The sequence below is a fragment of the Macaca nemestrina genome, chromosome 11, assembly GCF_043159975.1.
Source record: "Macaca nemestrina isolate mMacNem1 chromosome 11, mMacNem.hap1, whole genome shotgun sequence".
Taxonomy (NCBI): Eukaryota; Metazoa; Chordata; class Mammalia; order Primates; family Cercopithecidae; genus Macaca; species Macaca nemestrina.
Window position 1 is genome coordinate 97,650,226 of NC_092135.1, and position 13,305 is coordinate 97,663,530.

Sequence of the window (13,305 nt, forward strand, 5' to 3'; positions counted from 1 at the left end):
TTCTTGGCCTAACACTATTTAACCTAGACTACTGCAATATCTTGCTACTTGGTCTTACTTCCTGTTATTATTCCAGCTAATTGCAATCTATTATCCACAAAGCTGTTAGAACAACTATCTAAGCATGAATGAGATCACGAAATTTCCTTTCTTAAAACCTTATGACTTTTATGTCCTTCAGGATAACAATGCAAACTCCTCTGCAGAACTGACACATTTCTTAAAGATATGACACCTCCTCACATCGTCAGCTTCATCCTTTGCCATTCTTTATGTCAAGCACTATAGTATTCCAAACTACTTGCACTCCGAATGTGTAATGCCCTCTTAGATCTTTCTGTTACTGCGTATGTTGTTGATTCAGCTGCCTAACTCCAATTCATTCTCCTCTGGTGAGTCTTCCCTCTTTCCCACACTCAAATCGTATTATGTGCTCTGTACTTTATGATCTATCCCACACTACCAGAGGGTACCTCCATATTAAACTTAAATTATACAAAAGTAATTGCTTTCTGGTCTGACTTTTCCTGTTAGATGGTTGACTTTCATAAGGCAGTGACTATGTCTTTTATCTTTGCAACCCTTGCACTTAGTACAGTTTTTGGTATAAATATTATGTACTCAAAATTTTTAAAAAATAAATGCCAGGTTTTATATATTGTACATGTTGAGGAGGTGACAATATAGTAGTGACAAATCAATTTCATATTACTAAAACATAAGGCACAAGTTGTGCCACAAAATAAGTTAAAATGAAATTATTTATTATTTTCAGGAAGGAATGCTCAATTCTAGTTTTAGGGTGGGATGGGGGTACAGAATTGAGAAAGTTTGAGGGAGAAGATGGCAATTGGGATGACTCTGACAAAAATAATTTTAATACTTGGAGAGGCAATACCTAAGGAATACGTTCAGTAACAGTACTGACATAGTAAAACTGAGGGTGTAATACAAGATGATAGTGTAGCGCCACTGAGCATGTAACAGAGTATTGGAAAAAGCTACAGAAGGAGGTTAGGCTTTAAATGCTGGCTAAGGAGGAAGTATGTAATTTAGAAAGCAACTATAGTGTCATTAAAGGCAGTTACTAGCAGAAGACAAAATATTAGAGCAACTATGCTAGTTCCATTAAGGAATAACAAGGTCATCTTTGATAGGTAGTATGGTATAGACAGGCAGAGAGACTGGGTTTCAAGTGCTGGTTCTGTCACTTATTAGTGGTATGATCTTGAACGTGTTACTTAACTTTGCTAAGTCTTATTTTCCTCATTTATTTCAGAATAACTTTGTCATTAAATTTATATAAAGAGATTAGCACGGTGCTTGAATTAATCAGTGATATTTCTGCTGCAACTGATAAAAATTCAACTCAAATGAGCATAAGCAAATAAGGGAAATTATTAAAAGACTACTGACTAGATCAATGAAACAGAATCGAAAGCCCAGAAATAGACCCACTCAAATACAGTCAACTAATCTTTGACAAAGGAGCAAGGGCAATACAATGGAGCAAAGATAGTTCAACAAATGGTGCTGAAACAACTGAGCATCCACATGCAAAATAAAAAATAAATGTACACATAAATTTTACATCTTTCATAAAAACTAGCTCAAAGGGCCGGGCGCGGTGGCTCAAGCCTGTAATCCCAGCACTTTGGGAGGCCGAGACGGGCGGATCACAAGGTCAGGAGATCGAGACCATCCTGGCTAACATGGTGAAACCCTGTCTCTACTAATAATACAAAAAAAAATTAGCCGGGCGTGGTGGTGGGCGCCTGTAGTCCCAGCTACTCAGGAGGCTGAGGCAGGAGAATGGCGTGAACTCGGGAGGCGGAGCTTGCAGTGAGCCCAGATCGCACCACTGCACTCCAGCCTGGGCAACAGAGCGAGACTCCGTCTCAAAAAAAAATAAAAAAATAAAAAAATAAAAATAAAAATAAAAATAAACTAGCTCAAAATGTATCACAGATCTAAATGTAAAATGTAAAGCTATAAAAGTCCCAGTAGACAACAGAGAAAAATCTAAGTGACCTTGGGTTTGGTGATGTCTTTTTGGATACATTACTTAAAGCACAATCCATAAAAGAAAACACTGATAGTTAGACTTCCTTAAAATTAAAACTTCTGCTTTGTGAAATTCACTGTTAAGAGAATAAAAAAGGCTCACGTCTGTAATCCCAGCACTCTGGGGAGCTGAGGTGGGAGGATTGCTTGGGTCCAGTTCAAGACCAGCCTGGGCAACAAAGTGAGACCTAGTCATAGAGACAGAGACAGATAGAGATAGAGATAGAGATAGAGATAGATAGAGAGAGAGAGAGAGAGAGAGAGAGAGAGAGAGAGAGAGAGAAGACAAGCTACAGATTAGAAAAAAATCTTTGCAAAACAAATATCTGATAAAGGCCTGATATCCAAAATGATTAAAGAACTCTTAAAAGCTAAGCAGTGAGAAAACAAACAGCCCAATTAACAAATAAACAAAAGATTTAAGCAGACACCTCACCAAAGAAAATATTCACATGGAAATAAGCATATAAAAAGACACTCAACATTATACATCATCAGGGAATTACAAAATAAAACAATCAGTTATTATCACACACCTATTAGAATGGCCAAATCCAAAACATTCACAACACCAAATGTTGGTGAAGATGTAGAGCAACAGAATCTTTCATTTAATGATGGTAAGAATGCAAAATGGTATAGCTACTTTGGAAGATAGTTTGACAGTTTTTCAGAAAACTAAACATACTTTTACCATTCAATCCAGCAGTTGCACTTTTTCGTATTTACCCAGATGACCTAAAAACTTATGTCCAAACAAAAGTCTGCACACCAAATGTTTATAACAGCTTTATTCATAATTGCTGAAAACTTGGAGGCAACCAAGATACCCTCCAATAAGTGAATGAATACATTAACTCTGACTCATAAATTCAATGGAATACTATTCAGCAATAAAAAAATGAGCTATCACGCCAAAAAGGTATGAAGGCAACTTAAATGCATATTGCTAAGTGAAAGAAGCCAATCTGAAAAGGCTGGCTACTACCTAATTCTACCTGCGTGACATCCTGGAGAAAGTAAGCTATGGAGACAGTGAAAAGATCAGAGATCTCCAAAGGAGCAATGACTAAGTGGAACACAGGGGATATTTAGCGTGGTGAAACTATTCAGTATGATACTGTAATGGTGGATTCATGGCAGTACACATTTGTCAAAATCCATAGAATATAAATATTAGGTGGTGCAAAAGTCTTTGCCATTTTAATGGCACCAACCTAATACAAACAGTGAGCCTTAATATAAATCTGCCTGCCTCAACCTCCCAAAGTGTTGGGATTACAGGCGTGAGCCACTGCTTCTGGCTTTCCTGGTCCCTTTTTTAGATGGAGTTTCACTCTGTCACCCAGGCTAGAGTGCAGTGGCACGATCTCAGCTCACTGCAACCTCCAGCCCCCAGGCCTACCTCAGCCTCCCGAGTAGCTAAGACCACAGATATGTGCCACCGCGCCTAATTTTTTAATTTTTTTGGTAGAGACGTGATTTCACAATGTTGCCCAGCCTGGTCTTGAACTCCTGAGCTCAAGCAATCTGCCCGCCTCAGCATCCCAAAGTGCTGGGATTACAGGAGTGAGCCACCATGCCTGGCTTACAAGCTCTTTTTGAGGAGGATTTTTTTTTTTTTTTTTTTTTGGTCTATGCCTAGGGGCATTTCTGAGTTGCTGGCTTCTTCAGCTCCAATTCTGCAATATATGATGCAAAAAGAATACCCAAGGTATCACCACCATTTTGTTCCTTGAGTCCTGAGGTCCCTAGTTGGTCTGCTTTCTCCTTTCTACCTTTCAGAGTCTTCTTCAGTTTGTTTCATAAATAATGTCCAGGGTTTTTAGTTGTACTTATCAGGAGGAATACAGAAATTCCTATTTATTCCATCTTCTCAGAAGCATTTTATGAACTTCTCTATTTCACTAAAGAGTTCTTCAGTAAGAATGCTGATGGTATCAGCTCCTAGTTGTGTATGAAAAGAGACAGAATGAAAGAGACAAGAGTCAAACCAAATATAAAGAGAGTATAGAGGGCCCAGGATTTCTTGTGTTGGAAAATAAAATTTTCTATCTCCAGTTTCTCCAATTAAAATATAGCCTGGTAGCCATAGATATAGATAAGATCAAGAGTATAAATATGAGATCCTTCATATAGGTCTTTGAAAGAACTAAAGTAATAACTATTAGACCTTATCAGCAGGGCAGAGGGGTTTTGGAATGTTAAGGTCATGGTCTCACAGAAACCTCTTCCCAAAGTAAAAATCTCTATACAGAGAGGCATGCTTTATTATTATTATTTGTTTAAGAGATGGGATCTCATTATGTTGCCCATTACTGAGCAGCACGGAGTTGTGACCTGCTGTTTCTGACCTGGGTTGGTTTACCCCTCCTTAGGCAATCTGGTGGTCCTCTGCTCCTTGGAGGTTACCATATTGATGCTGAAGCTAGTGCGGACACAAAATTGGCGTAGTGAATTACAGCCCAGAACTCTTGAACTCAAGTGATCCTCCTGCCTCAGCATTCAGACCAGCTGGGAGTATAGGCACACACCACCATGTCTGGTGAGAGGCATGTCTTAAAAACAATTGTGGAGGCTGGGTACAGTGGCTCATGCCTGTAATCCCAGCACATTGGGAGGCTAAAGTGGGCGGGTCGCTTGAGCCCAGGAGTTTGAGACCAGCCCAGGCAACAGTGGGAGACTCTGTCTTTACAAAAAAATTAAAAAATTAGCTGAACGTGGTGCAAGCCTGTGGTCCTAGCTATTTGGGAGGCTGAGGTGGGAGGATTGCTTGAGCCTTGCAGGTCAAAGCTTCAGTAAGCCATGATTGTGCTACTGCACTCCAACCTTGGCAAAAAAAGTGAGACCCTGTCTCAAAAAAAAAAAACCCCAAACCAAAAAAACAATTATGATTGTGAGCTTTGGAGCATGGCATAGACTATAATCAAATTGCATAGGAAACACACAATTTTAAAGTAAATTTTATAGGTAAAAAAGCTATTAGCATGCCCTTAAAAGGGCTGACAGTATTCGAACATGCAAAAAGACCTCTGGATCCCTAATTTGCCATTGGCAGAAAGCAGGTTAAGGAAGTTAGTCAGCTGCCAATATGAGCTACTTAAAGTGTATCCAAAGGACAATGGAGAAGAAAAGGTGTCTCATAGTATATTGCTCAGAGTCTAGAGCCAAAACTCATTGAACACAATGGAATACAGAGCCACTCCCAGAGACCTAAGCTGGGCCACACTCAAGGAATATTCCCTTTCTCAGGAACAGAGGGATCTGAGAACACGTGTCTAGATGAATTTCAGAACAGCTCGGAACCAAGGACTGAAGTGTGCTAACTTTCCTCTTTTTGAATGGAAGTATTATGTGACTTTCCACTCCTTATTTCACCACTAAATATTGAGTGTGTGAGGGACAGGTAACCTTTTTCACCTTACAGTGCATATCAGGAGGTTCTGCCACATTGGTACCTGATATAGAACATGAAATTCTGAAGTATGAAACCATGATTGGATGAGAATTAGGGTGTTTTGGGGTAGGAGTGAATGTATTTGTATGTGAGTATATGGGAAAAGAGACTTATCTTCTCATCATTCACCAGATTCATGGATGAGGCCCCTATAACAAAAGAAAGATTAATAGGAGAAAAGCATTCAAATTTCTTTAATATAAGTTTAACATGACACAGAAGCTTTCAGAAATGTAGACTCAAATAAACAGGGAAATTTGTATATTTTTATGCTATGTTTGATGAAGAAGTGGATAGCTGAGACGTATGGACAAAGGTGGTGTGATCTAATGGTAATAAACTCGGGGGAACTTAGCAAGGCTTGTTTGTTCAGATCCTTCTCCTGTGACCCTGTGCCTTCGGAGATAAGGATGTTCCTTTCCTCCGAAAACAAGAAAGGAACCTCTGACACAAAGGTCATATGATCTACTTCAGGGGAAGGTCAGGAAATTAAGTTTTATGGCTGCTCCAGGAAAGAAAAATGAGGGGAAGATGAGAGTGACCTTCCTGCTTCTGCTGTTTTCTCAAATGCCACAATACCATATTTTGGAGTAGGAAGAGGGATCATGAGGAGGGATGTGAATAATTGTGGCCAGAGAGTGGACTGTGGTAGATTATAAAAATGGCCACAATTCTTCAACCCTGTCTATGTCTATGTCCTATGCAATATGACTTCGCAGTTTTTCCCATTAAGAGGTGGAATCTATTTCTTCACTCCTTGAATTGAGCCGGCCTTATTTCTTGCTCTGTTTAATAGAATGCAGCAGCTGGATAACATGCAAGTTCTAAGTCTTGGCTTCACTTTTGCTCATTCTCCTAGGCACCAGCATCATGAAAATAAGCAAGCCCAGACTACTCTTCTGGATAATAAGTGATACATAGTCTAGTCACCTTTGTTGCCTTAGCTAATAGCTAGGCAGTCACCAGACATGCAAGTGAAGCTATAATAAATAATCCAGCCCCTAACCTTTCTGTCAGCTGAACACAGGGATTAGCCAAGTTCAGCTGATACTGGGCCAGATCAGCAGAACTGCCCAGCTGACTAACAGGTTCATAAGCAATGATAAGTACTATTGTTTTATGCTACTGAATTTGAGATCGGTTTGTTATATATACAGCATTATTGTGACAATAAATAACAAGACATATATGGAGTACTGAAGTAGCTGTCCAACTGGCTTCCCTTGACTGCATTTCTGCCTCCTTCAATTTCTTCTCCATACTGCTGTAACAGTGATCTTTCTAAAGTGCAGACCTGATCATGAGTTTCCCTATTTAAAATTCTTCAGTGGCTCCCCAGGTTTTTCAAGATAAAGGTTATGTTTTAGTCTCATATAATCATTTTTTTAACCTTTAAGCTCTGTTGGACTTGACAATAATCTAGTCTTAGCTAAGCCTTCTTTCTTTCTTTCTTTCCCCTCCCTCCCTCCTTCCCTCCTTCCCTCTCTTTCTTTCTCTCTTTCTTTCTTTCTTCCTACAGAGTCTCTCTCATCACCCAGACTAGAGTGCAACGGCACGATCTCGGCTCAGAGCAACCTCTGCCTCCTGGGTTCAAGCGATTCTCCTGCCTCCAAGCGATTCTCCTGCCTCAGCCTCCCAAGTAGCTGGGATTACAGGAGCGTGCCACCATACCCGGTTAATTTTTGTTTGTATTTTTAGTAGAGATGGGGTTTCACCATGTTGGTCAGGCTGGTCTTGAACTCCTGACCTTGTGATCCACCCGCCTCGGCCTCCCAAAGTGCTGGGATTACAGGCATGAGCCACCGCACTCGGCTGTACCTTATTTTTTATTCACCTTGTGCTTAAGTTCAAAGTTCTCTGAATTCTGATGGGTCTAGCGTGAGCTTGGGTATGGTTGTTTTAAAATATGTCTACAAGAGTTTGGATACTCCTCCCCTCAAGAGGTAGAGCCTTTTCAAAAGGTGGAAGGTAATTCTCCTCCCCTTAAGTGGACTTGGTGACCAGGTTTTAATTAGTTCCTCTTCTCGCCAGCCCTATGTAATCACTAATGTAACTTCTGAATCTATAGATACTCAATTTTTAGAGCACTAATAAAAATGGACTCATAATATGTAGTCTTTTGTGACTAGCTTCCTTCACTTAGCATGTTTTCATAATTCATTCATGTTGTAGCTTAGATCAGTATTTAATTACTTAAAAAAAATAGAGGCAGTGTCTCACTATGTTGCCCAGGCTGGTCTTGAACTCCTGGGCTCAAGCAATTCTCCTGCCTCAGCCTCCCAAAGTGTTGGTATTACAGGAATAAGCCACTGTGCCCAGGCTAATTCCTTTTTGTTATTATTGATTAATATTTTATTATTCAATAAATCAATATATTGTATGAATATATGACATTTTTAATTCATTTATCAGTTAATACACATTTGTGTTGTTTTTACTTTTTGGCTATTACAAATAGTACTGCTATAAACATCTGTGAACAAGTTGCTGTGTGGTTATATATTTTCATTTCTGTTGAATATATACCAAAGAGTAGAATTGCTGGGTCACATGATAAATCTATATTTAACATTTTGAAAACTATCAAACTGTTTTCTAAAGCCACTACACCATTCTTATGAGCAATGCATGAATACCCAACTTTTTGTTGACATTTTTTATTATCTGTCTTTTTACTGTGACCATCCTGGTGGATATAATGTGGTATCTCTTAGGGTTTTGATTTGCATTTCCCTAGTGGCTAATGGTATTGAGCATCTTCTCATGTGCTTATTGTTTATTTGTATATCTTCTGTGAAATGTCTATTCAGATCCTTTACCCATTTAAAAAATTGGGTTTTCTCTTTATTACTGAGTAGTAAGAATGGATTTTATGTTTTGGATATAAATCCTTTAACCAATGGTATAGTTTGGAGGTTTGTCCCCTCTGAATCTCATGTTGAGATGTGATCCCCAATGCTGGAGGCAGGATCTAATGGAAGGTGTTTGGGTCATGGGGGCAAATCTCTAGCCAATGGCTTGGTGCCTTCCCTATGGTAATGAGTGGTTGTAGGCTCACATGAGATGTGGTTGTTAAAAAGAGCCTAGGATCTCCTCCCTTCTCTCTTGCTACCTCTCTTGACATGTGACATGCCAGCTCCTTTTCTCTTCTGCCACGGGTAAAATCTTCCTGAGGCCTCACCAGAAGCAGATGATGGTGCCATGCTTCTTTTATAGCCTGCGGAACTGTGAGTCAAATAAACCTGCTCCGTTTTTTTAAATAAATTACCCAATTTCTGGTATTCCTTTAGAGCAATATAAAATGGACTAACACAACCAATATGTTATATCCAAATAATTTCTCTCATTCTGTGGGTTGTCTTTTCATTTTCTATTGGTATCCTTTGAAGCACTAAACTTTTTCTAATTAGATAAAAGTCTGATATGCCCCCCCTTTTTTTTTACTCTTGTGCTTTTGGTGCCATATATGAGAATATGAGATCAGAATTCCAACTGCCTCTTTTGCAAAAATGTTTAAGCTGACCCTAAGATGTATATGGAAATGCAAGGAACCCAGAATAGCCAAAACAATCTTGAAAAAAATGATCAAAGTTGGAGGGCTCACATTTCCCCATTTCAGTACTTACTACAGAGCTACAATAATCAAGACAGTGCATATTGGTATGAGGATAGGCATGTAAAACAGTAAAATAGGATTGAGAGTCTAGAAATAGACCTTAAATTTACGGTCAAATGTTTTTCAACAAAGGTGCCAAGATAATTCAATGGGGGAAAAAAAAGCCTTTTAACAAGTGGTACAGGGCCAACTGCATAGACACACACACACACACACACACACACACAAAATGAAGTTGGACCCCTTCTTCGAAGCATTCAAAACTCAAAAGGGGGTGTAGAACTAAATATATGAGCTAAAACTATAAAATTTTTAGAAGAAAAAAATAGGAGTAAATCTTCATGACTTTAGCCAAAGCCTTCTTGATATGCAGTGATTTGCATTTTGAGGAAGTAGGTCTCTAATAAATTATATACCACAGGAACAGTGTACATGGTGTTGCTTAGCTGGTGAAACTAGCCAAAGAATAAGCTTTCAAATCCCCAAATGCTCCATTCTCTAATTTTTATTTTATTGAGCATTTTGGGACCCAAATTATATGCTAGAGTGGCACACCTCATATGAAGCCTGTTCCTCTCAAGGCCCAGTTTTGGCAAAGAAGCTTATTAAAACACAAAAAAATACCTGTTCAAAACCAAGAATAATTTTTTAAAAGTAAAACTTTTTAAATCTCTTAAAGAACATCAAATGTGATCCAATTAAAATCTCACAGAACTTCTTAAAATCATTTCCACATTCTTTTCCCTCTCAATTGCTCACAGAAAGTCACATTTAAGGGGTTTTGCCCTTTTATTTTATTTTATTTTATTTTATTTTTTTAAGACAGACTCTCACTGTGTTGCCCAGGATGGAGTGCAGTGGAGCAATTTTGGCTCACTGCAACCTCCGCCTCCCAGGTTCAAGTGATTCTCCTGCCTCAGCCTCCTGAGTAGCTGGGATTACAGGTGCCCACCACCATGTCCAGCTAATTTTTGTTTGTTTAGTAGAGATGGGGTTTCACCATGTTCACCAGGCTGGTCTCAAACTCCTGACCTCAAGTGATCCGCCTGCCTCAGCCTCCCAAAGTGCTGAGATTACAGGTGTGAGCCACTATGCCCGGTTTTTTCTGTCTTGTCTTTTTCTTCCCCCGATCTCCTGCCTTTCTGTATCCAGTCATTTCACCTTTTAGTAGAGAAGTTGTACATTTGTGGCCCATAGGCCAAATATGGTCTATATGTGCATTTAATACAGTGTTTTGCAAGCAAATTTAATTAGTTGTCAACATTTACAAGTTGGCAAATGAAACATAAAAATCTGTATCTGATTTGTGTCGAGAAATCTCTTAACAAGTTTGAAGGTTTAGCAAAATGTTGCCTTCATTTTACAACTGGCTAGCAGTGAATAGTGACTGCCTTCTTCAAATATGACATCTCTCTAGTTTGCCAGGGTTTACATTCCCCATTGTTTACTTGTGGCCAATTTTACTATTTATAATATAGACCTGGCCCCTGTAGATATTGGAGTTTGTGCCTTTTAATGCTGTCCTTTCCATTGTAAATTAGTCTTTCTCAGATTCCTTCTAATTTTGCAACTTTTCTATTATATTGAATAGCATTAAAAAGGGAGAGCTCAGCAGGATCCCTTGAGAACTCTCAAGAGTCCAGAGGCGAGCTATAGCCTTTTGGACACTATTAGCATTAATCTAATCCCTGTGCAGAACCCTTACCAGTTAGAGAAGAGAAAACTCACACAACTGATTAGACTAACTTTCTGGGACCTCTTTCTGGGATGGAAAACCAGCTCTGAGAAAAGGGAGAATGCTGGGCCATCTGTGCCAGTGTTGTTAGAAAAGTAGTGATTTACAAAATTGGTCTCCTAGAAGAAGACAGAAGGGATGGAGACAGAAAATAGATATTACAGTAATATCAAGGGGATCTGTGAGAAGGAATTGCAGTGGCAATGACTTGCCATAAATGACATACATACCTCAGTGAATCAATTGAGAGCTGTTACTTTCTCTGGAGGTGTCTCCTATAGGGCTGTACAAATCCCTTGACTGTAGGGAAACATTTGTGCTAACTTTAGTCTGTTTCTTTACTCTTTAAATCCTTACTGGCATTTCTTAAAGACCTTAATTATTTTAGCAATACTGAGACAACTCTGTAGTATTTAATATTTGCTACAATTTTCCTTCTAAAACACATTCTCCATCCTCTTCAATAAGAATAGATTTCATTAAGGCAGGGCATGGTGGCTCCTGCCTGTAATCCCAGTACTTTGGGAGGCCAAGGTGGGTAGATCACCTGAAGTCAGGAGTTTGCGACCAGCATGGTCAATGTGGAGAAACCCTGTCTCTACTAAAAAAATACACAAATTAGCTGGGTGTGGTGGCACACGCCTGTGATCTCAGCTGCGAGGGAGGCTGAGGCAGGAGAATCACTTGAATCTGCAGGGTGGAGATTGCAGTGAGCCGAGATTGTGCCACTGCACTGCAGCCTGGGCGACAAAGCAAGACCTTGTCTCAAAAAAATAAAAATAAAAATAAAAATAGATTTCATTAAAAGGTCAAGCTAAAAACAAGACCACAAATCAAAAGCTGCTTTTGCAATTCATGTACATGTTTGGACTTTTAGATAACATTTCAGCAATTCTCTATCTAACAATGGAAAGTAACATGTATGCAATTGGCAAAACAGAGTGAAGTCAGGTTGCCTAAATGTCATTATATACTAATTATTGTATAATTAACCTCTACTTGTTTTTAACCAGTTATTTTAGAAAGCAGCAGATCTCCTTAGTAATTAATTTTTGATTGATAACAATATTTTGATGTCAGATGGAATGCAATTATTTAGACCAGAGTAGGTTAGCATACTAAATCTATATATATCTATATATCTATATAAATATATATAAATCTGTATATATATCACTAAGTCTATATATAAAAAAACATATTTTATCATTTGCTCATTTATGTCTACTCCAAGCCATTTGTTAATATTTGCATATGTAGACCAAAGAAAACAGTATGTGTGCTTAAATACACATATATAAACTCCGAACAATTATATACAAAGTGCTTAGATTTCTGGCCTATAGTAAACCTTCAACAAATGTTGGCTGTAGTTTTTGTAATTTTCATTAATATTCTCTTTACAGTGCTTTGCCTCACAAGTACTTGCATCTCATCCTCGCATGCACACATTTCCCTGTTTTGTTTGTTTTTGGTTTATTTTTTGAGACAGGGTCTGCTTCTGTTGCCCAGGCTGGAGTGCAGTGGTGAGATCACAGCTCATCGCAGCATACAACTCCTGGGCTCAAGCGATCCAATCTCCCACCTCAGCCCTCCCAGTAGTTTGGACTATAGGCATGCACCACCACGCCCGGCTAATTTAAAAAAAAAAAAAAATTTAGTAGAGACAAGGCCTCCCTATGTTGCCCAGCCTGGTTTCAAACTGCTGGACTCAAGTGATCCTCCGCCTGGCCTCCCACAGCGCTGGGATTACAGGCCTAAGCATACATTTCCCCAAATCTTATTCCTACTCAACTGGACACAGATAGTTGCTGGACACACATGACTTTCCTACACTGTTTAGTTTTTGAAAACCTCCAAGTAGCAAATCTCATCGGTTGCAAACACCAAGTAATGCGTAGTGCCTCGCCCCGTTTTTTCCTGTCCTAGACCATGTGCCCTGTTCCCCGCTACCAAGCAGAGATGAATTAGCTTCATATCTAACCGCAAATTCCCCATGAGCATAGAGATCTTCGTATATCTATAATAATCGTACTCAGGAAACTCAGGGTATGAGGAAAGAGATTCCCTTCCTTCAGGGCATGTAGACTTCCAACGGAATCCTCGATAGGTGAGAATTACTCACATCTTTGGGACTGTCTCCCTTTTAAGGCCCGAAAGACCAGATAAATCTCAGGTGAACCCACAGAAACAGGGAGCTTGGTATACTCAAAAGTCTATACGTTTCGTATTATTGAAGGGCGACCTGCGGCCGCCCTTGCTGCTGCGCATGCGCTGCAACTGCCGCTTGCTCTAGCCGGGAGTACTCAGTTCAACTCTGCTCTTCGCCGACTCGTCCCCAGACTTCTGTTCGAACTTCCCGGCCGCGGCAGAACCCACCAATCACAAACGCCCTTCCTCAAGCCACGCCCACCGTCTTCTCCCGGATCCCAA

At 39.5% G+C, this 13,305-nt stretch overlaps 1 long non-coding RNA gene across 3 annotated transcripts in view; it reads right to left on the reverse strand.

Annotated features, from left to right (window-relative positions):
• LOC105468130 (uncharacterized) overlaps window positions 1-13,239 on the reverse strand; it is a 35,043-nt gene extending 21,804 nt beyond the window's left edge. Inside the window, exons 1-2 of one of the 3 annotated variants that reach the window (XR_011609961.1) lie at window positions 12,998-13,239; window positions 11,103-11,172 (exon numbers count right to left, since the gene is read on the reverse strand). This is a non-coding gene — a long non-coding RNA (uncharacterized lncRNA). Of the gene's footprint in view, window positions 1-11,102; window positions 11,173-12,907 lie in introns of all 3 variants that reach the window. The other 2 variants (XR_979304.3, XR_979303.3) reach the window with 2 other exon arrangements.
• Between the last annotated feature and the right edge of the window lie 66 nt (window positions 13,240-13,305).